This window comes from Lepus europaeus, chromosome 2 (genome assembly GCF_033115175.1).
Source record: "Lepus europaeus isolate LE1 chromosome 2, mLepTim1.pri, whole genome shotgun sequence".
Classification (NCBI taxonomy): domain Eukaryota; kingdom Metazoa; phylum Chordata; class Mammalia; order Lagomorpha; family Leporidae; genus Lepus; species Lepus europaeus.
In genome coordinates this window covers 48,565,403-48,593,186 of record NC_084828.1, presented here as the reverse complement: position 1 = coordinate 48,593,186, position 27,784 = coordinate 48,565,403, and the positions used below count along the sequence as shown (strand labels likewise).

General features: G+C 39.2%; 1 protein-coding gene across 3 annotated transcripts in view; it reads right to left on the bottom strand.

Moving 5' to 3' along the window:
• NSUN3 (NOP2/Sun RNA methyltransferase 3) overlaps window positions 1-27,784 on the bottom strand; it is a 277,672-nt gene that overhangs the window by 103,335 nt on the left and 146,553 nt on the right. Inside the window, exon 8 of one of the 3 annotated variants that reach the window (XR_009867540.1) lies at window positions 18,738-18,757. The exons of the other annotated variants lie outside the window; for them this stretch is intronic. The gene's annotated coding sequence lies outside the window, so the exon portion shown is untranslated. Of the gene's footprint in view, window positions 1-18,737; window positions 18,758-27,784 lie in introns of those variants that run through there. 3 annotated transcript variants of the gene reach the window in all.

Below are 27,784 nucleotides of genomic sequence, written 5' to 3'. Positions count from 1 at the left end.
GAGACTTGTATATGTGAGGCTGAGTAGACTAGGTGGGAAAAACCCATCTTCAATATGGATGAACATACATTGGTTGGAGATCTGAAGACAGTAAATACAGAAGGCAAATTGGTCTCTCTCTCTCTCTCTCTCTCTCTCTCTCTCTCTCTCGCTCTCTGTCTCTGTCTCTCTCTTCCTCTGTTTCTCTGAGAGCTGGAACTTGCTCATCTGCCCTGGACTCCAGATTCATTGGCCTTTGGAGCCCAGGACTTATGCCAATGCGCCTCTTGCTGATACTCAGGCTTTTCGCTTCGAACTTAGAACTGAGAGTTATACCTTTTACTTCACTGGCTTGAAGTCCTTGTGACTTGGACTGAGCAATGCTGCCATCATTCTATGGTTTCTAGTATGCATATAACTGATCAAGAACTTCTTGGTCGCCATGATCACCTGAAACAATTCCTCTAATAAGTCCCCTTCTGTATTTTTATGCACATATCCTATTGATTCTGTGCCTTTTATAGCATACTGACTAATAATTATACAGCACAGTCAGGTGGGATTTATCCTAGGTATGTGAGGCTGGCTCAACACTTGAATATCAATCAATGTAATCCACCACTTCAACACTCTAAGGAAACATAGTATGAGATATCAACAGATGCAACAAAAGCCTTTGACAACATTAGTCCATGATTAAAAACTCATAAAACTAAAAATAGAGGGAAGTTTCCTCAACTTGATAAAGAACATCAACAAAAACCCCAGTGGGGTTGTTAGCCTATTGGCAATGGGTCAGTTGGGATGCCCTTGTCCTATATCATAGTGCCTGAGACAATTGCAAGCATTTGGAATACCAGCAGATGGGAGCTTTCTCTCTATGTGAATCTATGTCTCTCTGCCTCTCAGATAAAAAGTGAAATTGTTTTCTAAAACTTACTACAAGTGGCTATTTGGCACAGTAGTTAAGACATCGCTTGGGGCATGCATATCTCATTCTGGAGGGCCTTTGAGTCTTGGCTCTGCTTCTGATTCCAGTTTGCTGCTAATGAGTACCCTGGGAAACACTGGTAAGGGCTCAAGAATGTGGTTCCCTGCTACTCACATCAGAGACCTGGATTGAGTGTCAAGCTCTTGGCTTCAACCTAGCTCAGCACCAGCTGATCCAGGCATTTAGGAAGTAAACCAGTTGACTCTCTGTCTCTCTCTCTGCTTTCCAAGTGAATAATTTAAAAAAAAACACTGATAATATACTAAATGATGAGAAATGTAGATCAGGAACAATATAAGGCTGTCCCCTCTCACCACTGCTTTTATTTTTTTAAGATTTTATTTATTTATTTGAGAGGTAGAGTAACAGATAGATAGAGGGAGAAACAAAGAGAAAGGTCTTCCATCAACTGGTTCATGTCCCAAATGGCCACAATAGCTTGAGGTGGGCTGATCTGAAGCCAAGAGCCAGGAGCTTCTTTTTCCAGATCTCCCAGGCGGGTGCAGGGGCCCAAGCACTTGGGCCATCTTCTGCTTTCCCAGGCCATAACAGAGAGCTGGATTGGAAGGGGAGCAGCCAGGATTAGAACTGGTGCCACCTGTGATGCTGGCACTGCAGGCAGAGGCTTAGGCCACTAGGCCTCAGTGCGGCCCCTCTCATCACTGCTTTAAATATCATATTGATAATGCAATAAAACAATAAAGGAAAATAAAAGGCATATGTATATTTGGGAAGAAGAAATAAAACTGTTCACAGATGACATATCTATGTAGAAAATCTGAATCAATAAAATAAACCTCTTGGAACTAATAAGCAATTATAACAAGATTGCAAGATACAAGGTTAATGTACAAAGGTCAATCATTTTTCTATTCACTAGCAAGGAACAAGTGGAATTTGTAATTAAAAACACATTACCATTTACATTAGCATTCCTAAAATTATATACTTAGATATAAATCTAACAAAATATATACAAGATCTATATGAGCAAAACTACAAACTTGGAAGAAAGCTACCAAAGAGGTAGATAAACATAGATATATTCCATTTCCATGGATAGGAAGACATAATATCATCAAGATACTAATTCTCCCCAGTTTGATCTATGAATTTTTTTTTGGATAGGCAGAGTCAGACAGTGAGAGAGAGAGACAGAGAGAAAGGTCTTCCTTCCGTTGTTTCACCCCTCAAATGGCCGCTGCGGCTGGCGCATCTCGTTGACCCGAAGCCAGGAGCCAGGTGCTTCTCCTGGTCTCCCATGGGGTGCAGGGCCCAAGCACTTGGGCCATCCTCCACTGCCTTCCTGGGCCACAGCAGAGCTGGACAGGAAGAGAAGCAACTGGGACAGAATCCGGCACCCCAACCAGGACTAGAACCTGGGGTGCCGCGCCGCAGGCAGAGAATTAGCCTAGTGAGCCGCGGCACCGGCCTGATCTATGGATTTAACATAACCACAAGTAATTTTGTGGGAGAAAAACCTGATTATAAATTTTTTGTGGGGAAACAAAGGATCCCAAATTGTCAAATCTTTATTGAAGGAGAAAAATGAATAGAGAGAAGATTGACACTATCTGACTAAAGCTACACTAATCAAAGGAAGACAGTGTGTATCTTCTCTAAAAGAATACATCATTGGAACAGAATAGTGAGTGTAGAAATAGACACATAAATATAGTTAACTAATCTTCAATAAATGAGCAAAGACAATAAACTGGCATAAGACAATCTTTCCGGAGTCGGCACTGTAGCACAGTGGGTTCAGCTGTAGCCTGTGATTCCGGCATCCCATATGTGTGCCAATTCATGTCCCAGCTGCTCTATTTCTAATCCAGCCCCCTGCTAATGGCCTCGGAATAGCAGAGGAGATGGTCCAATCTGCTTGGGCCCCTGCCACCTACGTGGGAGATGGATGAAGCTCCTTGCCCCCGGCTTTTGCCTGGCTCAGCCCTGGCTGTTGTGGCTGCTTGGGAAGTAAACAAGCAAATGGAAGATCTCTCTCTTGTTCTCTCTCTGTGTGTGGCAGGGGTGTGGATTGGAGGAGTGGGTGAGTGGATGTTGTGTGTGTGTCTCCCTCTCTTTCTGTAACTCTGCCTTTTAAATTAAAATAAAATCATCTTTCCAATAAATTGTGTGAGAACAACTGTACATCCACCTCCCAAATTAAAAAAGCAAAAGAATCTAGACATCAACCTTATGCCTTTCACATAGATTAACCCAAAGTGGATCATAGACCTTAAGGTAATACACAAAACTCTAAAATTAGTAGAAGGTAACAATGGAGAAAACCTAGGTGAATATGACTATGGTTATAGAACAAGGGCATATACCATGGAAAAGAACTGATAAACTAGACTTCATTAAAATTAAAAATGTATGCTCTACAGAATACCATGTCAAGAGAATGAGAAGCAAGCCACAGACTTGGAGAGAATATTTGCAAAAGACACATTCGTTTTTTTTAAAACAAAGTTTTACAAAGCTGTATTTACAGCAATATTTATACACACAGTTCTTTCCTTTTGCTTTGTTTCTTTTTAAAATATTAGCTCCCATACAAGGGAGAACATGTGGTATTTGCCTTTCTGGGTCCAGTTTATTTCCTTCAAAATGATGTCCTCCAGTTTCCATTTTGCTGCAAATGGTAGAATTTCATTCTTTTTATAGCTAAATAATATTCCATTGTGTATATAGCCCACATTTTCTTTAGCCATATGATGATGGGTACCTTGGTTGATTCCAAATTTTGTCTGTTGTGAACAATGCTGCTGTAAACACGGTGGTGCAATTATCTCTTTGATACATTGTGTTCAACTGTTTTGGGTATATACCCTACAGTGAGATTGCTGGATCCCATAGCAAGTCTATTTCTAGTTTTTTAAGAAATTTCCACACTGTTTTCCACAGTGATTGCACTAATTTACATTCTCACTATCAGGGTATAAGTTTCTCCTTGTCTACATCTTCCCTAGCATTTGCGATTCTCTGTGTTTTGTATTTTAGCTATTCTGACAGGCTGGAGGTGATATCTCATTGTAGTTTTTATTTGAATTTCCCTGATGGCTAGTGATGTTGAACTTTTTTTTCATATATTTGCTGGACATTTGTATTTCTTCTTTTGAAGACTGTCTATTAAAGTTCTTTACCCATTTCTCAAATGGATAGGTTGTTTTTTGCTGTTGTTTTTAAAGTTACTAATATATTTGGAATATTAATCCTTGATCAGATAGGTAGTTTGAAAATATTTCCCATTCTGTTGAATGTTTCTTCATTCTATTGGTCATTTCCTTTGCTGTGCAAAAGCTTCTGAGTTTGATATAGTCCCATTTGCTTGGTTTTGCTTTTGTTGCCTGTGCTTGGAGATCTTATCCAAGAAGTCATCCCCTATACTAATGAAGTGTTTCCCCTATGTTTGAAGATTTCATCTCCAAAATTTATATTTGATTCCTCTTAATGAATTCTGTCTCCTCAGTAATGTTTTCATTCATGTCACTCATTTCTTTATTTCTTTAACCTATCTGTATTCTCTTGCATCTCATTGAATTTCCTTATAATCATTATTTAGAATTGTATATCTGTCATTTCATAGATTTCCTTCAGCTCAGGATCCAATTCTGGAGTATTATTATCTTTTGGAGGCATCATGTTGCCTTCTTCATGTCTCCTATGACCCCATGTTGATGTCTGCCCATCTGGTTTTGTGTTTGTTTGTTTGTTTGTTTGTTTTGTCCCTTGTTCTCTAGGAAATAAATTTTATTGGAAAAGAGTTTATGGCTTAGCTGGAATGCATGGTATCACTGGGTTTGTTTCTTTGGCTTTAGTTCTAGGTAGTTTCTGAGTTATTTCTTTTGTTTTATAAATATCAGTTATATCTATAAATGACACAGTGGGCTAGTCTGCTGCAGTTCGCAGGGATAGAAGTGTGGCTTTGAGATGAGTAAGTGTTTCCTTGGGTGTGTATCTTTGGCCCACAGAGAGTTCAGTGTCAGTCTTCCTGGTGAATGTGACAGTGAGGGTCTTGTTCTTGGTCCTAAAAGAGACAAGAGTGGCTGCTACCTTGTCCTACTGGCAAGCCTGAGTGATACCAAGGATTGTGGCACCAATTGCTGTGGCTCTAGGACTGTGTGATATGAATGGACCTTCCTCAGGTCCTGCTAGGACAGTCCAATCAGTCCTGTAGCTTATAACACCAACAGCCCTAGTCCTAGGACTGAAGGATGTGAACTGAACCCTGTTCCAGTCCTAAAGGGTAATTACAATGCATACAGGAGATTTTACTCTGGAGGGTATGAGTCCAGAGAGGTGGAATGCAGGTAGGTTCTTCCCTATGTCCACTAGGTAGATTTCAGTGGCACAAAGAAATTTAGAGTGTATTGTTATAGCCCTGGCATTGCTGAGTATGGTAGGATCATTACCCAGATCTCCCAGGTTGGAAGCAGATTTTCTATGGGTTGTGTTAGCTCCCAGAAGCTAAAGTAAATCTCCTTGGCTCACACAGAGTGTGTGAGGGTAGCCCTGGAGCTAATGCCCCCGGTGCCCACAGTTGCAGGATGCAGGCCATCTATCCTTAGTGTATATGAGTACAGGGAACTTAATAATCATCTATGATTCCAACTGAAGGAAATGAAAATAGGAACTAAAATCAGTACATAAATTTCCAAGAAAACTACATAGCCACGAATCTCCAAAACCATGAAAATGAAAGGATACTTCAAGGCATCATCTGTCGCTGTTCAATATGAGATGAAATGTGACAGAAATTGAGTATGCTGAACACAAGATTTTATTTGGTTCTCTTACTTTACCTAGTTATTAGACAGAATTTCACTCAGGAAGTGAAAAGACAAATTATTCAAAAATGCTGTGCAAAAGTGTCTAAGCCATTATTGCAAATGAAAGGCTAGCCCTTCATCCCCAATTGAGAAGTTAAAAATCATACCTGGGTGACAGTTTAAATTAACACGCAATGGTCTTGTATCTTGTGATTGACTTTCAAAGTTCTCAGCAGAAGAGGCATTTACAAGTGGAATAATTTTGTCACCAGCCCATCCATGGATTAAATTGCCACAAAGGAAGAAGAGTCAGTCATACTTCAATGAGAACTGCATTCGAGAAAAACTGCTAAACCCTTTGACTAGCTACCCTATTTCTCCTATCCCTATGCTACTATTCCTTCTTCATAGATTGGTTTTTAGATATCCCAAGGCTATTCAAGCTTCATGTATCCTTTTGATGGTAGGAAAAGGTGCAAAGGCAGCAATGTCCTCAAATTCTATTGTCTCAACAAGCACAGACCCTCACTCTCTACAGAGCCAGACCTAAGAAGGAAAAATACAGGTTTTTTTTTCATTCCTGAGATTTAGCAGGCTTTCATCCAAGTTATATTTGTTTATATATTTTATCAAATATTAATAGTCAATATCATCTTATCATTTCTCAATACTGGGACTAAAGAATAAACTCTTAAATTACTACAATCTTTACTCCTTTGAAGATTTGGCCTTATGTGTCACTATCTTCCTAAATCTATATATATTAAATATATGAAACTTGTATAACTTAAATAAAATTTTTTAAAAATTACTTTGGTTTTAAAAAAAAAGATTTTGCCTTGACTTATTGGGCGAAATTGCTTACCATTTACATTACACTGTATTGTAGTATAATGACTCTAAGGTAGGAATTAATGAAATCCCAAAGACCCAAATAAAAATGTAAAGTTCTTTTAAAAATCTAGATATTACACTTGTTAAGCATGAACATATATTATGAACACCTTCTAGATAAGAAACTAAGTTTATTTTAATTCATACTTTTATGTCCTTTGACTTTAATCTGTTATTAGATATTTTTTACAATGGGAAAATGGGTAACATTGCAGAGAGCAAGTTACTAACAACTTATGAGATAACAGGCAGTTAATTTTCCCAGTGACCCATTTGTTGGAATTTCTATTACAATCTTAAAGCAAGAAAAAATTTATATATATATATATATATATATATATATATATATATATATATATATAAACTCACAGGGCAGGCTTCTGGTGCAGCGGTTAAGTCCCCATTTGGGATGCCTACATCCCAAATTAGAGTGCCTGGTTTGAGTTTCAAATCCTCTCCTAATCCAGCTTTCTACTAATACTCCCTGAGTGACAACAGATCATGACTCATGTGCCTGGTTCCCTGCCACCCACATGGGACAGCTGAGCTGAGTCCCAGGATCCTGGCTTCAGCCTGGTCCAGCTCTTCCTGTTGTGGGCATTTGGGGAAGTGAACCAGTGGATAAATGTCTCTCTCTCTCTCTCTCTCTCTCTTTCACTCTTACTCTCTCTATCTCTGTCTCTATCTCTTCCTTTCAAATAAAATGAAATAAATATTTTTTCCTAAATCTATATGTATGAAATACATGAAACTTGTATAACTTAAATAATTTTTTTTTTAATTCGTGAGGAGCTCTTACATTTTAAAACAATGCAGCAGCTTTAGGATACTATCTTATATTATTTGTTGTTTTATAGCTTTCATCAAAAGAGAAAAAAGAAGCCTGTAATACTAAATTTTTAAATACTTGAGTCCTTATGACCTTGTCTAAATAAGATCAGAGTCAGCGAACTCAAAAGGCTTCCATAGCCTTGGTAACTCATGACAAGAGCCTAGGGTGATTACTGATGCCATAAATAATAGTGTCAATTTGTTAAGTCAACAACAGGAGTCACTGTGCACTTACTTCCCATGTAGGATCTCTGTCCTTAATGTGTTGTACATTGTGAATTAACGGTATAACTAGTACTCAAACAGTACTTTACACTTTGTGTTTCTGTGTGGGTGCAAACTGTTGAAATCTTTACTTAGTATATACTAAATTGATCTTCTGTATATAAAGATAATTGAAAATGAATCTTGATGTGAATGGAATGGGAGAGGTAGCGGAGAGGGGAGGGGTGAGAGTGGGAGGGAAATTATGGGGGGAAAAGCCTCTGTAATCCAAAAGCTGTACTTTGGAAATTTATATTTATTAAATAAATGTTAAAAAAAATATACTTGAGTCCTTTCTCATTCACTTCAGCCCTTCACAAGCCTGAATAACAGAATAAGAAGCTACCATTATCCCCAAACTCTCTGCATCATGCTATCTTCTGCCTCAGGGACATTCTTTAAGGAAAAAAAAAAACAAACAAACTTCATTGGTACTTTCATTTTCTTACCATTATTAGTACCTGGTATACAGTAGGAGCTCAGATTATATTAGAGAAATGAGTGCATTCTTTACATCTCACAGGTGCAGATTCTGAGGTTCAGAGAGGTAGAGGTACTGAAATCAAAAGGCAAATTTCAAACCTCATGACCAGGGTGGTCCACTTCACCTTGCTCTTGTTAAGATACATAACTGTGGCTGGCGCTGTGGCACAGTGGGTTAATCCTCCACCTGTGGTGCCAGCATCCCAAATGGGTGCCGGTTCTCGACCTGTCTGCTCCTTTTCTGATCCAGCTGTCTGCTGTGGCCTGAGAAAGCAGTAGAAGATGGCTCAAGCGCTTGGACCCCTGCACCCATGTGGGAGACTTGGAGGAAGCTCCTGGTTTCGGACCGGCTCAGCTCAAGCTGTTTCGGCCATCTGAGGAGTGAACCAGCAGAAGAAAGAACTTTCTCTCTGTCTCTACCTTTCACTGTCTGTAACTCTAGCTCTCAAATAAGTAAATAAAATCTTACAAAAAAAAAGTTACAGAAATAAGTCCAGATTCTCCCGTTAGGCAGCTTACCATGAACACTACTGATTTCTTGAGTTTCTCAAAGGAAAGGTGTGGCACAGAAAGAGTGAAAACTGACATAACATATCCACTTGTGATTAGTGGTAAAATCCTGCTCAAGGAAACAAGTGATGAAATCTCCGATGGCCACCTCATTCTAAAAACTGCTAAAAATTATCATTTAAATGATGATTTAAACCCCTTGCAATCCATTTACACTTAATGTAATCTAAGAATGAAAAGGAATACTGCTTCCTACCATGTATACCTTGAAGCAGGATTATATAAGACACCTTTCAGGTGGCTCCACGTCTATTAAGAGAAAGCAACTTTAGTTGTGATTATGACTAGTTAAGCCAGGTGTGATTTCCTGGCTCTGCTTTTCCAAATCTCCTGAGGTCCTTTTCCATGTAGCATCTCTTAGTTCAGCGTGGTCTAGGTAGATTGGGCAGACATTTCAGTTTACTGTGGCACAGCAAGCTTCCAATAGAATCTTGTCAGTGCAATTTCACACAGTGGGTGGGCATATGTGTTCTGCATATTAGGAAAGGCTTTTCTCTTTGCCACTGCAACGGGTTTTTGTTCTGAATTCATTTAAAGCCTCAAATGAGGTTACAATGGTAAATATCACAGGAAAAAAAGTTAACAATGACAGTCACGGTTTTCAAAATAGTTTGACTTCATCACCCAAACCATTTAGGAAGGAAACTTGCTGTTCTGTGCATTGTTTCTGCTTCTTGCTCTCAGGATAGTGAGTTAGCATAGCGGGGTCTGATTATTATTTTTTTAACTGCTTATAAAAGAAATGCACAGGTGATGTGGAATGAACTCTCACTTTTTATTTTATATATTTTATATTGTTCGAATTTTCCAGAACTGTGTGCTACCTTTGTAATTTACATATTAGTGAAACATTTTTTAAAATTACAGACATCTTTCCAAATAAGCAAAAACAAGCAAGCCTTGCTCTTTTTTGAAATTCAAAAAATAACAAAATGTGCAAAGCAGAAACAGTTCCATCACCAATAGATGTCAGTTGAGAACAATGCCTTTAAAATGTTTCCTTATTGGCATGTCTAAAATATGTTGTAACCAATCCCCTAAATAATATAAATTTAATTGGCTTTAAACATTATATTTCTCAATATTATAAATATTGTGTATAAACATTTACATACTTCTCTATCTCCTTAGGAGAAGGAGGTGGAAGAGACACAAATTTTAAAGCTCTTAATATGTATTCTCAGATTACCATGTGAACCGTTGAATCACAAAGCAACTGAACCCAGAGAGCAATAATGATGCCATCAGTTTATAATGATTTCCCCACTTCACAATAAAAATGAAAGAAAAAACAATTTTAAAAATTTTAATAAAACCAACCACAGAAGCAATAATGCCAGCAGCAATAAGCATCCTTGTCCAAATTTCTTTCCTTAAAAGGAAGGAAGAAACTAACTACAATTTGTTGAGTACCTATATTAGAGCAGTCACTATGCAAAGTGCTTGACATAAGGTATTTCATTTCATCTTAATTAATAACCCCAGGAAATGGGAATAGATTCTTACATCCAGGTTGCCAGTAGGGAATTGGAGTTCATGTAGGCAGGTTGTCTTGACCAGGGTTAACTCAGTAAAAACCTTTGTCCCTGTCATGTGAAGGCAGATGTATCCGATACCTTGTTAACTGGTCACTCAGGTTTGAGGTTCTGTGCTAGGTTGCCAACTGTTTGCCATGTTATTGACACATGTATATGACCTTGCTGAGCTCCACACAATGCAAGGTACACCTGGTCTCAGATATGGAAGAAATATCTGGTTCAACATTTATATCTTTTACAGGAAAACACATAAAAGAATTCAGGAAAAAATGAGAACATTATTTTGTAACACTATCACATAATTTTCTTTTTTTTTAACTTTTATTTAATGAATATAAATTTCCAGTGTACAGCTTATGGATTACAATGGCTTTCCCCCCCCCATAACTTCCCTCCCACCCGTAACCCTCCCCTCTCCCGCTCCCTCTCCCCTTCCATTTGCATCAAGATTCATTTTCAATTCTCTTTATATACAGAAGATCAATTTAGTATAAAGATTTCAACAGTTTGCACCCACATAAAAACACAAAGTGAAACATACTGTTTGAGTACTAGTTATAGCATTAAATCACAATGTACAGCACATTAAGGACAGAGATCCCACATGAGGAGCAAGTGCACAGTGGCTCCTGTTGTTGACCCAACAAATTGACACTCTAGTTTATGGCACCAGTAACCATCCTAGGCTGTCGTCATGAGCTGCCAAGGCTATGGAAGCCTTCCAAGTTTGCCGACTCTGATCATATTTAGACAAGGTCATAAAAGACAGAGTGAGGATAGTAACCAATGATCCTAAGAGTGGCATTTACCAGGTTTGAACAATTATACAGCATTAAGTGGGGAAGAGGACCATCAGTACACACAGGTTGGGAGTAGAGCCATTGGTGGTAGAGTAGAGGTTATGATTACAAAGGAATGAGGCCCAAGTGCGCTAGACAGGGCCTAGAACAAAGGACAGAGTCATTATTAGAGGAGCTAAGAAAGGTGCTGTCTAAGCTACAATTAAGTTTTCTGATTGAGAGGCAAATAGAACCTGATAGAAGGGGCTTGATAATAATCTGGTGGGCTTTAGGCCTTGTAAATTCAGGGGCCCAGACCTATCTATCTCTTCACATGGGGTATATCCTAAGGGAGGTGTGAACCTCCTAGGGGAAGGCACTCTGTTGACTTTCATTACTTGGCTGGCCTGGGAGGAGAGCTGGCCAGGTAAAGGCAGGGGGCATCTCTAACAAGAAATTTACAGTTCTGCCTGCAATGTTGCTGACCCTACTTGGCCATCCCCTCAGCTGCAGTGGTCACTTTGGAAGTTGGGCTGAGTGAAGGGCTTTTCAGCTTAGAGCCAATAAGATCTGTGGCTCTGACCTGGGCATCCTTCAACTCCAGGGCAGGTCCATTTCCAATGATCCAACTCTGGGCAGAGCTGCCAGGGCTCTTCACAAGCTGACTTCTGCTGAAGCCCAGGCTTACCACATTGAAAGCCACTGCAGTGGACTGGCCTGTTGGGTCTCCTTGAGGGCAGATCACTGTACAGATCAGCCATTAATAGGCCTGCCACCCATTGCTTCTGATGCCTAGCTTTCTTTTCCTCCTGGTTTGTGTTAAAGCAGACCAGAGGATGCAAGTCAAGGGAGTGCCCGTGTCCCATCTCTAATCTTCGGTGGCCTGAACTACAAGTCTATAGTCACAGGCATGTTCTGTAGTAGTTTTTCTAAGGTAGACAATGCCCATGAGGAAAATTATATTCTCACTTTAAAACTTTCTTTCCCTTTGGTCTGAAAGGGAGGTTTTTTCTACTTACTGTATACTTCGCTGATGGCAAAGTGAATCTAGCTATGAGATTATTATTTGAGTTCTTATTTTGGCTATGCTATTGCAGAAAAATGTTAGCCATCTCTTTTATAAGGTCTAAAGATTAAATTGTGCATCCTACAGATTCCTTCATAATAGAATTAGTTTCCTACCTTGAAGAGAATAGAGAAATGAAAGAACAAGTTGGGCTTAGAATAGAGAAATGAGGGAGCAAGTCCTAGATCGCTTGCTGACAATAGCAATATTACATGAATACTTAGCAAACCGTTTCAACCATTAGATAACAACTTAAGAAAACATTTACCAGAAGGTCCAATGCCTTCTATAAATTTTAAGAATCATGTATTTGAATACACCTCTTAAATATCTAACATGGTGTAGTTTGTTTAGCCAGTAAACTTAAGCACAACCATCTAAAATGTTTTTAGTTTCTTTCTACCAACAAGTCTAAAACATATGATACACAGATTCAGGTCCCACAAATTAAAATGTATCTTTGATTGATTTTAGCAGCTTAAATTTATGGACAATCTTATCTATAAGCCATTTAAAATAAAACTCTTAATAAAATTTCCCCATGTGGACATACAATATGTACACACATATAACATAACATAATAGACCAATATAGCAATTTTAATAATAGCTTTTAAAATCTTTAACTCTTTTTGTAGATTGCCAATTGATTTGAATTGCTTTTTCTTTTTAGTAACCTCAGTTAACCATACTTTCTCTCAGTTGGTACTGTTAATACATTATTGGCTTCATCTGTTTACAGAGCCATCCCAAAGTACTGAATACAATAAAAGTGGCTGGAAAAAGTCCATAGGAACCTATAGGAGGACAGCTAAACACAGAACCAACAACGCTTTAGTTTTATGAGCAGCACATCATATATAACTATGGATGACAAAAGACTTTAAGTTGCCATGTTTAAAATTATAAACTCATCAACCAACAAGAGGCACTTGCTTACTTCACAGTATTTTTGAAAGCACCTGTAGGATTTTACAAGTATTTAACCCTTTAAGCCTCTGGGGCTTTCTCATTAAGATAACTATCATGTCTAGTAACACAAGATCATTAGACTTTTTAATTCTCAAACATTTGTATTAATAGCATTTTCCATTATAGAAACTTAAAGTCTGGTACCACATCACATCTTGACAGTCCTTCTAATATACTCCAAATAGACTGATTAGTTGGTGTCTCTATAAGATGAGAGACATAGGTCCTTCGATTTTTTCAGTTGGGCCCAAACTGGAAAAACCAAAGTCCAGGATTTATTGGAAATTTTAGAGACCAGATTGTTTGAAACTTTGATTTTTTGAATGCCTGTCAAGAATGCCAAGAAGGCTCAAAATCCAAAATATCTGGTTGAAATAAGATTTCTTAAAATCATGACATAACATAGACCAAATTTGATCATTGTTACAAGGTGATGGTTCAAATTTTGAAAAAAGCACATATTTAAATAACCCATAGCTCTTAATAAAAATTCAGCTGTTTTTGAACAATTAGAATTTAACAGACATCAAGAGAACCTAATAGATTACTTTAACACATTGCTTTAACAGAGCATCAGAGTTTAATTCTATGTCAAAGAGAAATTGAGCTTCCTGTGATCTTTTGCTGTGAGGTTTCCTTCCTTTACCTTCTTTCATATTGGTGACCATGTTTCTGTGTTTCTCTGTGTAAGACATCTTTAAGCATCTTTTGCAGGGCAGGATGAGTGGCAACAAATTCTTTCAGCTTCTGTTTGCTATGAAAAGTCTTAATTTCACCTTCATTCACAAATGAGAGCTTTGCAGGGTATAGTATTCTGGGCTGGCAGTTTTTCTCTCTTAGTACCTGGGCTATGTCTCGCCATTCCCTTCTAGCTTGTAGGGTTTCTGATGAGAAGTCTGCTGTGAGTCTAATTGGAGATCCTCTAAGAGTGATCTGACCTTTCTCTCTTGCACCTTTTAGGATCTTTTCTTTATGTTTCACTGTGGTGAGTTTGATTACAACATGTCGTGGTGAGGATCTCTTTTGGTCATGTTTATTAGGGGTTCTATAAGCTTCCTGTACTAAGATGCCTCTGTCCTTCTCCAAACCTGGGAAATTTTCTGCTAGTATCTCACTGAAAATGCCTTCTAATCCTTTCTCCCTCTCCATGCCTTCAGGAACTCCTAGAACCCGAATGTTGGGTTTTTTAATAGTATCCTGTAGATTCCCGACAATATTTTTTAGATTTCTAATTTCCTCTTCTTTTCTTTGGTTTGCCTGTTTCCTTTCCTGTTCTCTGTCTTCTAAGTCTGATATTCTCTCTTCTGCTTCGCCCATTCTGTTTTTAAGGCTCTCTAATGTGTTTGTCATTTGATCTATTGAACTCTTCATTTCATTATGATTTCTAGTCACTATCAGAGTTTCTTGTTCCACTAGTTGTTTCATTTCATTTTGATTCCTCCTTAATATTTCACTTTCACGAGAGAGATTTTCTATCTTGTCCATGAAGGATTTCTGTAGTTCAAGAATTTGTTTTTGAGAACTTCTTAATGTTCTTATCAATTTTTTGAGATCCGCTTCTTGCATTTCTTCGATCTCATCATCTTCATAGTCTTGAATTGGGGTGTCTTTTTCATTTGGGGGCGTCATAGTTTCTTCCTTGTTCTTGTTAGCTTGGTTTTTGCATTTGTTGTTTGGCATGTTGGAGATATTTGGTTTCTTCACTGTGGTGTTTTTTCTTGTTACACTATGGCTCTATATTAAGTGGACTGTCTGCTTTCAGTGGTGCCTTAGAGGCTTGAGATGAGTGTGGACTGAGAGCTGTGTTTGGTTCCTCAGGGTTGAGGGTGTGTCAAGGATGACACTCCCAGGTTAGGTGTGGTAAATCTCTCTTTCTTTTTTTGATTTAAAAGGGAAGTAATTCCGCACAGCTGAATGTAATTGGAGGTAGTTAGCAGGCAAATGATATACCCACAGGAGCCAGAGATCGGAAGCTCTTTCCCAAGGACCACACAGGGAATCTCTGCTGCCCTCAGTGTGGGCTCCAATTCTCCTGCAGTCTCCCACTGGGTTGCCAAGTTAGATGCTAATCTCCTGTTATTTCACCCCTCCCCCAAGAGTCAGGTGTTTCTGCTAGGCTCAGGGCCGGTGCAGACCTGAGGTCGCCCTGCTTATGACGTATGTCCAAAATGGCGCCTGCTCTGTCTTGCTCGCCTTTGAGAGGTGAGCGGAGAGAAACTTGTGTCCGTATCAGTCTCTTTTTGTATTTTTTTCTCTCTCTTCTAGTTAGCCTGGTGAACTTTTCCCCACGGAGTTTCAAGCCTCGTTCCCTCTAGCCTCCTCTTTCCGCTTGCCTGCTGGTATCTCGGGCTATGGAGGTTCGGCTCACCTCGCGTTCCAGCGCTGGTGCGTTGAGTCTGCCGCTGGTGTCCCGAACTTGGGCTTCCACGCTCTCCACGCAGGTCCACTGTGAATCACTAGCTCCGGAAGAGTTTCCTCTGCTGTTTTATCCCCTACTCTTCCTTGACCCTGCAGTATCTCCACTTATATTAAACTTTCTTTCCCCCCTGACTAAGTGTGCTCCCTGCCTATTCCGCCATCTTGCCGCCTCTCCCTATCACATAATTTTCAATGCATGGGTTATTAAAAGTCTGTAAAACACAAAATTCCAGAATAAAACTTTTCAGATGTGCTTAGGGAAAAGATTTTTCATCTACATACTTTCACTTACATTTAAAGAAAAAAAAAAGTTTAACTTACTAATGACTACGTACCTTGAGAAACAAATGACAGCGAAAAATAAAAAGAGAAAATGAGAGCTAAGAAAGCAATGGTGTGCATCAGGGAAAATGTACTTAGAAACAATAGTGACAACTTCCAACACATAACTTACATCCCACACACCCATATGAAAGGCAAAAGCTTGAGTAGTAGACTTAGCTGTCAATTATATCTGTTCTCACACTTAGTGGTAATGAAACTGGAACAGAAGGAGAGGACGCACATGTTTATTATTAGCAATACACGGGCGACATTATTTGCTCCAATTTTTGAGATTCCGTTTGTCGACTGCTCATTCAGACTTTTTCATGTTAGTATCTAATCATAAAGTTAGTATTTTTAAAAGAGAATTATCCACATCTACTCAATGCAATATCATGTTGAAGTATTTTCCTATAAAATGTGTAAATGTTGAACGAGATATTTCTTGCAGATCTGAGACCAAATGTACTTTGTATTAGATGGAACTCAGCAAAACCACGTGTCAATAATAAGGTAAACAGCTGAAAACTTGGGGGAGAACATGCAGAAATGACTACTCCTTAACATGATTTTATAATGAAATAAGCAAAGCAATAAAGATTCTGCACGATTTCCCCCCCACACTAAAGCAGTACTGGAAAATTCCAAATTTGAAATCTGCTGATTATGAAGTCCCCTATTTTTCTTTATTTTAATTCTCAACTTCCTACTTATTCTTCAACATTCCAACATGTGTTTTAAAAATATGTGCTGTGCCCTAATTATGCTATGAAAGCCATAGGATGCTAACGCTAATCTTGCATTTTATTTCACAATTTCAACATAGAAAATGAAAAAGTCAAGACAGAAAATGAGAAAATAGGGTGAGTTTTGTGGTACAGTAGCTTAGTCACCACTTAGGATGCTGACATCCCAATCAGAGTGCTGGTTTGAGTCTCAGCACCTCCATTCCAATCCAATTTCCTGCTGATATATTCTAGGAGGCAGCAGCTGATGGCCCAAGTGTTTGGGCCCCTGTGACCAGGGAGACACATGCAGTTCCCGGCTCCCGGCTTCTGCTTGACCCAGTTCTAGCTGTTTCAGGTATTTGAAAAGAGAAGCGGCAGATAGAAGATCTGTCTCTGTTTTTGTCTCTCTCTGATGCCCTGCCTTTCAAGTCAATGAAAATAAAGAGTAGAAAGAAAGGAGAGGAAAGGGAGGGAGGGAGGGAGGTGTGGTGGGAGGGAGAGGAAAGAAGAGAGAGACAGAGAGATAGAAAGAATCTGTGGACCTGAATTGTGGAGTAGCAGGTAAAGCTACTGCCGGCAAAGCTGGCAACCCATTTGGGCACCAGTTCAAGTCTGGCTGCCCCACTTCCAATCCAGCTCTCTGCTAATGTGCTTGGGAGAGCAGTGGAGAATGGCCCAAGTACTTGGGGACCTACACCCACATGGAAAACCCAGAAGAAGCCTCTGGTTCTGGCTCCTGGCTTCAGACCAGCCCAGCTCTGGCCTTGGGGCCATTTGGGAAGTGAATCAGTGAAGGAAGATCTCTCTCTCTCCCTCTCTCTCTGTAACTCTGCCTTTCAAATAAATAAATACATATTTTTTAAAAAAGAAAAGAAAGCCTGGAAAATTCTAAGTGATTTACACCTGGGAGAGAGAGAGAGAGAGAGAGAGAGAGAGAGAGAAAGAGAGAGATCTGGGTTGTGTGTGTGTATGTGTGTGTTTTCTGTTTCTGTTTGCAACTATAGGCCCAAAGATAAAAATCTGGCATTTATGCTTTTCATAAGCACAAATTTAGGAACATAGTGATTTTTCCCATCCTGCCCTCCCTCTCACCCACACTCCCACCCTTCTTCCTCCTCCCTCTCCTATTCCCATTCCTATTTTTTACTAAGATCTCTTTTCAATTAACTTTATACACATAAGATTTAGCTTACCCTAAGTACAGAGTTCAACAAATTGTATGAAAAAAAGTAAAAGAAACTGGAAAACATTATACTTAGTGAAGTGAGTCCCAAAGAGACAAATACCATATGTCCTCCTTCATCTGTGGTAACTAATAAAGTACCTAAAAGGTAATTTATAGAAGCGAAATTGACACTTTGAAAACTTCCGGAGTGCTCCAATGCATTCATCCTGTGTTATCTCAGCAGAAGCACTTCCTATATAAAATCAATTCTTTTAATCCTCTAAAAGAAATCTCCCCAAATAAACAAATACTTGAATGAGATGGCATTATTTTTATTGAGGAGTCACAGGTTTTAAATTCAGAAATTTCTAATATGGTGACTAAAATGAATGACTTCCCTATGGATACAAGACAACGGCATTTTGTTCACAAAATTGAAAGGGGAAAAAGTATGATCATACAATAAAAATGTCTCAGATAAATCTGTTCCATGAAATTTGTACTGGCCGATAGCATCCTTCACCACTGTTCACATACTGGGAACACAGTCTTACCCAGCTCCTAAATCCCTGGTTGTAAAGAAGCAATGCCTCGGAATTGTGAATTCTGCCATTAGAAGAACATTCAGGAGGAAGGCAGCCTGTACTCCCTGCTAGACAGTGTTCATTAGAACTCTGAGACCTAAGGTCTCTCCCATTCAATTTAGGCAACCTTAATTTATGTAACACTTAGGAGAAACTATAAAGAAAGAATAGATGGCCTTCGGCTATTCCTAAATGACCCCCAGGAGTGATAAAACTCTGCCTTGCTGCTGGGGAGGGAATCCACTTACTCGGCTGCTCAGAGGTTCTACTTTCCATTTGGCTTTGTTGACAGCACCTCAGGTCTTCTGCAGAGAGCCAGATCTGGGGGGCATTTCCAATTAGAACATAAAGAAGCTTCTTAACATTCTCTCCATATCTTGATCCAAATGTCCTAATATCCTGGATAGGAAAACATACTGATTGGAAGCCGCTATGCACACAAAAGCTATCTACAAATCCTGCTGCATGACTACAATGTAGAATGGAGAATCACAGCAAAGGTACTGAAAAATCATTTGCTTGCTCCAGACCATGAAATCTTTACCTGCGAACCAGACCTGACATTAACCTTCAAAATGCCTGCTAAGTTCCAGAAAGGTGGAGGAGCACAGGGTAGGTCAGGGGCGTGTAGTTTGGAGAAGGGAGGGAAACCCAACTTTCACACCAAAGTGTATAGTGGTCACTTCTAGTAATTAAGTAAGGAGTATTTGAAATAATTTAAAATTTACATTCAAGGTTTTACATATTTTAGAACAGATCATTTCTAAGTGTCATGGTCTAGGTAGGGAGCTAGTTAGTGAACAAAGGAGCCAAGAGGCTTCCAGCAGTCTCCTTGCTGGAGCATGCACCACCAAAAGCCCAGCCCCTTCCATGCTGATATGGGACACTCACATTCCCATGAAGCACCTGGGCATAATGCATAAGGTGCCATGACAACCAGGTGTATAGTAGGCTCCAGGTAGAGACGCCATGAAACCTTCCCAGAGATCACCTCGTGTACTGAACCTCCCCTAAACTCCACTCCATTTGTATCTTTTCAATTAGGGCACTATCCACTGCCCCATAAAGGGGGCAACCTGAACCTGAGTGAACACAACAGCAGGCAGAAGAAGCGGGGCCAGCTGGTGTCCCATTCTTTTCATGGAGTGAGGCTGCTCAAATTCACCACTGAACGAACTCTGTCTCTTTAAATAAGTCCTTCTTCTGTCTTGCGTTTTACTATCCCTCTGCCTTGAATTAATCTCTCAGGCACAGACAAGTCATGGAATAAATCCAACTGGAGACACACAGCCCTCATCCCAACATAAGTGTCGCTACCATATGTATATTAATGAACAGATGAGTCAACACCTCGTGCTTACATAGTACTAGGAAATGCTCTAGATGTTTTATGGATATTAAACTTTCTTAATCCTCACAACAGCCTTGTAAAGTCACTACTGTTATCATCACTATTTACAGATAAGGAAACTGAGGGGTGAGGTAAATTTCCCAAAGTTACAAACAGCAAGTGTTAGAACTGGGTTCATACCCAGTGGCTCCTGAGTTCATGCTCTTAATTCCCACATCATACAATCTCTTTCAGTTTTCAGAAAAGAAATTTTATTTTTCTTTCAAATTATCATACAGAAATAATAACTCGACTGAATCTCAGCTTCTCAATCCTTCCTACCATTTCCAAATTCTCTGACTAGGTTTGTTTAAAGACATGCATATTTGCATTTTTATATTCCCAGAGATAATTTTTAAATTAATTTATTGAATAGCTTGTTTATGTTTCATTATTTGAAAGGCACAGCAACAGAGAAAGAAAGAGAGAGAAAAGTTCCATCTGCTGTTTCACTCCCCAAATGCCCACAACAGTTGGGGCTGGGCCAAGCCAAAGCCAGGAGCCAGAACCTCCATGCAGGTCTTCCACATGGGTGGCAGGGACCCAGGTACTTGGGGCATCCTCTACTGCCTGCCACGGTGTACATTAGGAGGAAGCCAGATTGGAAACACAGGGGAGACTCAAACAAAGCCCTCTGGTTTGGGATGCAGATATCTCCACAACACCATCCCCCAGAGATGATTTTATAAATAGGGTGAAGTTCCTTGAAATTCCCAGATAAATGCAAATAAAGTTTTGAACCAATATTTGATGCACTAGAAGCTGTGCCAAAGCAATTTTTATCACAACAAAAGGCAAGCTTCAATGGCTCAGTGATTCTTTTATTTATTTATTCAATTATTTATTTCTAGCATTGACAGCATATGATCTTTTGAGTTAATCTTACAGATGAAAAAAATCTCATCGAGTGGAGAAATGAATAGATGCCATAATTCCAAAAACAGACAGAAAACTTAGTAGGTTTTTTTGCATAGCAATTTAAAGGAAAATTCACATCAAAACCCAAGCATGTGACTAGCTGAAGCAGGCAATCTATTGTCTGGGTTAGAGTTTACAGGAAAAAGCCTAAGTACTACCAGTAAGCATATCATCTCTGACTCTAGGGATGGTCCCATACCCCCTAATTGGTGCCACTCTGTACTAATCAATACATTAACAAGCACCTAACAGGCACTCCCGCAAATCTTAGGAAAGAACTCACACCACACAAAGCAGGATAGCCCTGAATATTCATACCCAAGTGCAAATGTTAATTCATGTACTGCTTGCGTTAAACTGGTCTAATTATCTACTGAATGAATCTATTAAAGGCTTGCTGTCAATCCTGCAGATTGGGTTCAGCAAAGTGAAACTGAATTGCGTGCCTTTCAGCTAATTACAAAATTCTGCCTGACATGCTTTAAGAATGGTCAAAAAAAAGGACACATGGACAGAAAACGGCCCCCGGGGCACTTTGCTGCTTGGCTTCCTGTCAGTCAAGAACATACAGGGCACAATGAGAAGCAGAGAAGCACAGACTAGGAAATCAGAGTCCCTCCCCTTACGTTTGTTTCGGTCTCATAAGGAACAAGAGAGCCACAATAATCAGCTTCTTAAAAACTCTCGAGTAGTGCATAATTGATTTTCCGTTTATAGGCTGAAGCAATAATCAATAACTTTTAGACATTTCACCTAAATGGCTATAATACTCCTATAGATTTAGAAAGAAAAGGTTTATAGACTTTTTTTTCCTTTTGTCTCTAATATTACAATATAAATAGTAAGATTCATCCCTTACTAATCTCTGCGTCTCCATCCACTTGTTTCCATCTCAACTGCTGGTCTTATTCAACTTGCCATCATCTCTTTGATGCAATAGCATCAAAATGTGTGTCTCTGATTCCACCTCTGCCACTCCCTTGTTCTTACATGTCCTCCATACAGAAACAATAACATAAAGATAACATGATGATGCCAAACATATTAGAGTCACGTCAAAATGAAATAAACTGATCACAAAGAGATAAATATTCCAATTGCACTTAAATGAGATATCAAAGATTCTCGACCTCATAGCAAGTAGATTGGTGGCTGTCAGGGAATGAGAGGATAGAAGTGAAGGAATTGGGAGAAGTTCAATCCACTTAGTTTTCTGTTTTGCAAGAAGTTAAAGTGCTAAAGGCAACAATGTAAATGCAATTGACACTACTGAACTATAGACTTAAAAATGACTAAGAGAGTAAAACAGAAATTTTTCAAAAAAAAAAAAAAAACCACAGGTCAGGTCAGATCTTATCTTCTCCTCTCCTCAAACCCCTCTAATAACTTCACTTGTTACCCAGTAAAAAGCTGATCCTTTGCTATGGACTGCAGGGCTAAGCCTGGTGGTACTTCCACTTCCCTCCAAAGGGACTATGCCAACATCCAAACCCACCTGGCAGACCTCATTTCTTCTGGACTCTCCCAGTACTGATTCTGTCCAAGCAAACTGGCCTGTCCACCTCTTTAAAATGCCAAGCACCCATCTTTGTGAAGCAAGCTATTACCTCCAGAAACCAACACCACTTACTCCTCTATTTCCTCTGTTAAGGATGACACTACCAAACTATCTATAATCATACTTGTAATTGGATATTATTCTTCATGGCATTTATCTGCACTTGACCTATATTCATCTCTTTTTATGTCTCTGACAATGAAAAATATAAACTCCAACAGATCAAGAACATTTCTTCTCTGTTCCATCCTCAGTGCTCAGAGCAGCAACTGCAACATTGTAGATGCTCCATGAACTAATGACCGAATGAATAGAATGAATGTGATTATGGATAACTGAATTCTGAAAGGTTTTCAAAAGCTTCATGGAAAATGCGTGTTATAATAACCTATGGGCCTGGATTATAGCACAGCAGGTAAAGCTGACACCTGAAGTGCTGGCATCCCATGAGCAGCAGTTCAAGTCTCAGCTGCTTCACTTTCCATTCAGCTCCCTGTTAATGTGACTGGGAAAGCAATGGAGGATGGCTCAATTCCTTGGGCCTCTGCACCCATGTGGGAGACCTGGAAGAAGCTCCTGACTCCTGGCTTCAGATCAGCCCAGCTCTGGCCATTATGGCCATTTGGGGAATGAACCAGTGAATGGAAAATCTCTCTCTCTCTCTCTCTCTCTCTCTCTCTCTCTATGCCACCTCCTCCACCCTGTAACTCTGACTGTTAAATAAATAAATAAATCTTTAAAAATAAAAAAACTATGTGTGGATTTCAAGATATTTTATACCAAAATAAACTTTACTTTTAATTTAATTTTTCCACAAATTTTTTTGAAGTCCCCTCAAAATTTCATTATTATTTTTTAGAACTTTACCATAATTCCTGACTTGAATTCCCTAGGACATTCAACTTAAAATTATTTTGCCAAAGCAGAGACATTATTTTAGAAACTAGGAAACACATTAATATATGCCATTTTAAAAGTAGTTTTATCTAGATTTTGATTTTTTTTTATCCTTTTGAAATCATAACATATTCAAAGGAAATCATGTGATATGAGCATCACTGCTTACCAAAGCCATCCTGGAACACAAATATTTTATGGTCTCATTTCTGCCAGTGAATGACACACTGTGAAGTAGTCATAAATTGCAAGTTGATATATAGACCCACACCCACACACACACACACACACACACAGATACAGTAAAAACCCATGTGTTGCCCAAACTTAAACTTAACCTTAGCCTCCAATCTTGGCTGCTGATATGAATCCATGCCAAGAGGCATGTAAGGGTGAAGAAAAAGCAATAGGGAGGTAAATAAAAAAGAAACATGTTAAGAAAACTGGAGCCAAAGGTAGTAACAAAAGATCACTAAATCTGTGGCCAAGGGTAAATCAAAGCCTCTTTAAATTGAAACAAAAAAATGCAGAAATGCAATATCTGTAGTTAAATAAGGTCACCCTTAAGAGAATATCTGTAGCATATTTCCAACCTACTGTGGAGGTAAAATTCATGAATAATATTAAAGGTATTGACATGATCCACTGTTCTCCTGAATAGTGTTTGCCTAATGTAATAAGATCTGGATTGCTTGAGCAAAACACAAATTTGGGGTTATAGGACCTATACTTGACTGCCCATATTATTTAAAAAAGAACTTTTATGAATATAATAATTTACATCAATATTATCATCTTATCCCATTTATTTTATAAATTAATATTGAATAAATTCACTGTAACAATTATACTTTCCATGTATATTCATACTATACACCCCTTTTTCCAAATATTTTGGTGTGATTTCACTAAAACAAGGTCTTAAAATTCGAATTTAATTTAAACAAGTCCAACTCTCTTGTAAATTAGCATGTGAGGAAATATTACTTTTCTCCTGAAGAAAATAGAATGTTCTTTAATAAAATCTAACTAAAAATCATTCCTCTCTTCAATTTTTTAAAGACATTTCTTTTTTAAAGATTTATTTTATTTATATGAAAGACAGAGTTACAAAGGGAGGTAGAGACAGAGAGAGAGGTCTTCCATCTGCTGGTTCACTCCCCAGATGCCCGCAATGGTTGCAGATGTGCGGATCCGAAGCCAGGAGCCAGGTGCTTCTTCCCGGTTTCTCATGCAGGTGCAGGGGCGCAAGCATTTGGGACATCTTCTACTGCTTTGCCAGGCCACAGCAGAGAGCTGGATTGGAAGAGGAGCAGCCGGTACTAGAATAGGCGCCCATATGGGATGCTGGTGCTTCAGGCCAAGGCATTAACCCGCTGAGCCACAGCACCAGCCCCTAAAGACACTTCTTAAAAATGTACATCACTCTCATTTTCTTCCAATTCTTAAGAATGGACAGAAATATGTTTGCAAATGTGAAAAACAAATTCTAGCTAAGATTTCCTCTTTTTATTCTTTCCTTATTTCCCCCTATCTTTCTCATGGTGCATACATTTATATAAAACTTGCAAGAGAAAAAATGAGTAAAAAACTCTTGTATTGGAGCTGGCTCTGTGGCACAGAGGGTTAACACCCTGGCCTGACGTGCCTGCATCCCATGTGGGTGCTGGGTCTAGTCCCGGCTGCTGCACTTCCAATCCAGCTCTCTGCTATGGCCTGGGAAAGCAGTGGAAGATGGCCCAAGTCCTTGGGCCCCTACACCCTCACAGGAGAACTGGATGAAGCTCCTGGCTCCTGGCTTTGGATGGGCGCAGCTCCAGCCATTGCGGCCAATAGGGAGTGAACCGGCTGGCGCCGTGGCTCAATAGGCTAATCCTTTGCTTTGCAGAGCTGGCAAAACTGGGTTCTGGTCCCGGTTGGGGCGCTGGATTCTGTCCCGGTTGCCCCTCTTCCAGGCCAGCTCTCTGCTATGGCCTAGGAGTGCAGTGAAGGATGGCCCAAGTCCTTGGGCCCTGCACCCAATGGGAGACCAGGAGAAACACCTGGCTCCTGCCTTCAGATCAACGCAGTGCGCCAGCCTCGGCGGCCATTGGAGGGTGAACCAATGGCAAAAAGGAAGACCTTTCTCTCTGTCTCTCTCTCTCACTATCCACTCTGCCTGTCACAAAAAAAGTAGGGAGTGAACCAACAGATGGAAGACCTCTCTCTCTCTCTGCCTCTCCTCTCTGACTTTCAAATAAATAGATAAATCTTTAAAAAAAAAAAAAAACTCTTGTATTAATATTAACATTTTTAGCAGTTACATGCCTCATAAATTCTATGTATTAGGAAAGCTAGTCTTTATAATTTACTTTTTTTTCAAACTGGACCTTGTCTCCAGAGGGTTAGGGGCTCCTGGGAGTAATTGTGATGTTACTATGAAAAAGCTTGATTAACTCTTTATCATCATCAATGGATTGGCTCAACTAAGAAAAATGTTAGAGGAGGGTCAGGTTTTTAGAGCACACTCCTTCTTCCCCCAAACATAGAATTATATGAGGGGATTTCAAAAATTTCATGAAAAATGGAAATAAAAGATATTTTTGGTGAAAAAATTTTGAGATCCATGAATGGTTTTTTACAATAATACTCATATTCTATGAATTTTCTGAAGGCCCTTCAAATATGGTTTTAGCTGTGCCTAGTCTCACTTCACTGTGGCACAGGACAGGACCTCTGGCACTCTGCTTTCCTCAATGGTGTCTTGTTTTGCTTTTGTTATTTTCTGGACTGAGTTTTAACTAATTGTAAAAATTTAACTAATTGTAAAAAAATCAACCCTTATCTCATCCCCAGAAACACTAGGTGACTGTTAGAAAATAACATAAATTGAATATATTTCATTTCTTTCTCCCTATTAAGTAGCAAAGTGTATAATCTATTGAAATAATATTGGGATCATAGAATGTTTTCATAATCCTTTTAAACCAAGTGGAGAGGAAAGGAGATCTAAAAATGACATACGGTGAGCTCTTTGTTGCCAGTTCAAATATTTGATCCAATCAATAACTTGCGTCTACAGGATAAAATGTGCTGTGCTGTGTGCCATGAAAGATAAGGAAATAAATGAGGTATGTTTCCTTTCTCAGTGAGTTTAAAAAAAACTAAGCATTCACATTTTAAATGTATGTATCACAATAAGTTATGAAATATATCCAAAGTCAGGTAATTATGTCAGTTGGCAGGCCAACAGAACCTCTATAGAAGCAATCTATCAGATATGTGGTATGCCTAGAAGAAAATTGGGATAGGTAATTGCCAAAAAGTCTCCAATTCTTTACACTCTATTCATGTCTTTTACAATATGACCATCTCCCCTTTCTTCTTCCTTAAATCCAGACTAAGCCTCTACCTTATTTTTGGCCAACAGAAAGCACTAGAAGAGTCTGGGTTCCAGTTCCAAGCTTTGATCTCCAAAGGTTTTGACCTCTGTTCTCTCCCTTTGAACCTACCACCAGAGTATGAACAAGCCCAGGCTACAAGACTAAGTAGTGAGATTTATGTGGCCCAATCACTTTGATCACCTCAACCAGCAACCAGTACACAGCCAGATATTAGTGAGCTTATCCTACACCAGAAAGCTGCTGGTTGATCTGCTATATTTCTACAGATGTGTAAATGAGCATAGCTGAGATCACCTGGGTCCTATCCAGAAGAGCATCACCATACGGATGACTCATAGACTGATGATAAATAGGTAAGCTTACTCTTTTGCGTCTTGGAACTTGGTTTATTATACAGTATTATGGTGGTGATACACATATAGGATAGTAGATATAACATTTTCAAATGCATAGAACACACCATGTCTTTTTTCTATTAGTCAGTATGATAATAGCTGTACAACTTGAGCTGTATTATGTATTTTAAAATTAAAAATAGAATAAGGGGGCAGTGCTGTGGTGTAACTGGTTACACCTGTAATACCAACATCCCATATGGGTGCTGGTTCAAGTCCTGGTTGCTCCACTTATGATCCAGCTTCCTGCTAATGTACCTGGGAAAAGCAGCAGAAAGTGGCCCAACTCCTTGGGCCCTCTGCACCCAGGTAGAAGACATGGATGAAGCTCCTGGCTCCTGGCTTTAACTTGGCTCAGCCCTGGCTGTTGAAGCTATCTGGGGGAGTGAACCAGTAGATGGAAGCACTCTCTCTCTCTCTCTCTCTCCCCCTGTTTCTTCTTCTCTATATAAAACTCTGACTTTTAAATAAATAAAAATCTTTAAAATTAAAAAAGATACGTAGTTCTTTATGTTTCACTGTGGTGAGTTTGATTACAACATGTCGTGGTGAGGATCTCTTTTGGTCATGTTTATTGGGGTTCTATAAGCTTCCTGTACTAAGATGCCTCTGTCCTTCTCCAAACCTGGGAAATTTTCTGCTAATATCTCACTGAAAATGCCTTCTAATCCTTTCTACCTCTCCATGCCTTCAAGAACTCCTAGAACCAGAATGTTGGGTTTTTTAATAGTATCCTGTAGATTCCCGACAATATTTTTTAGATTTCTAATTTCTTCTTCTTTTCTTTGGTTTGCCTGTTTCCTTTCCTGTTCTCTATCTTCTAAGTCTGATATTCTCTCTTCTGCTCCCCCATTCTGTTTTTAAGGCTCTCTAATGTGTTTGTCA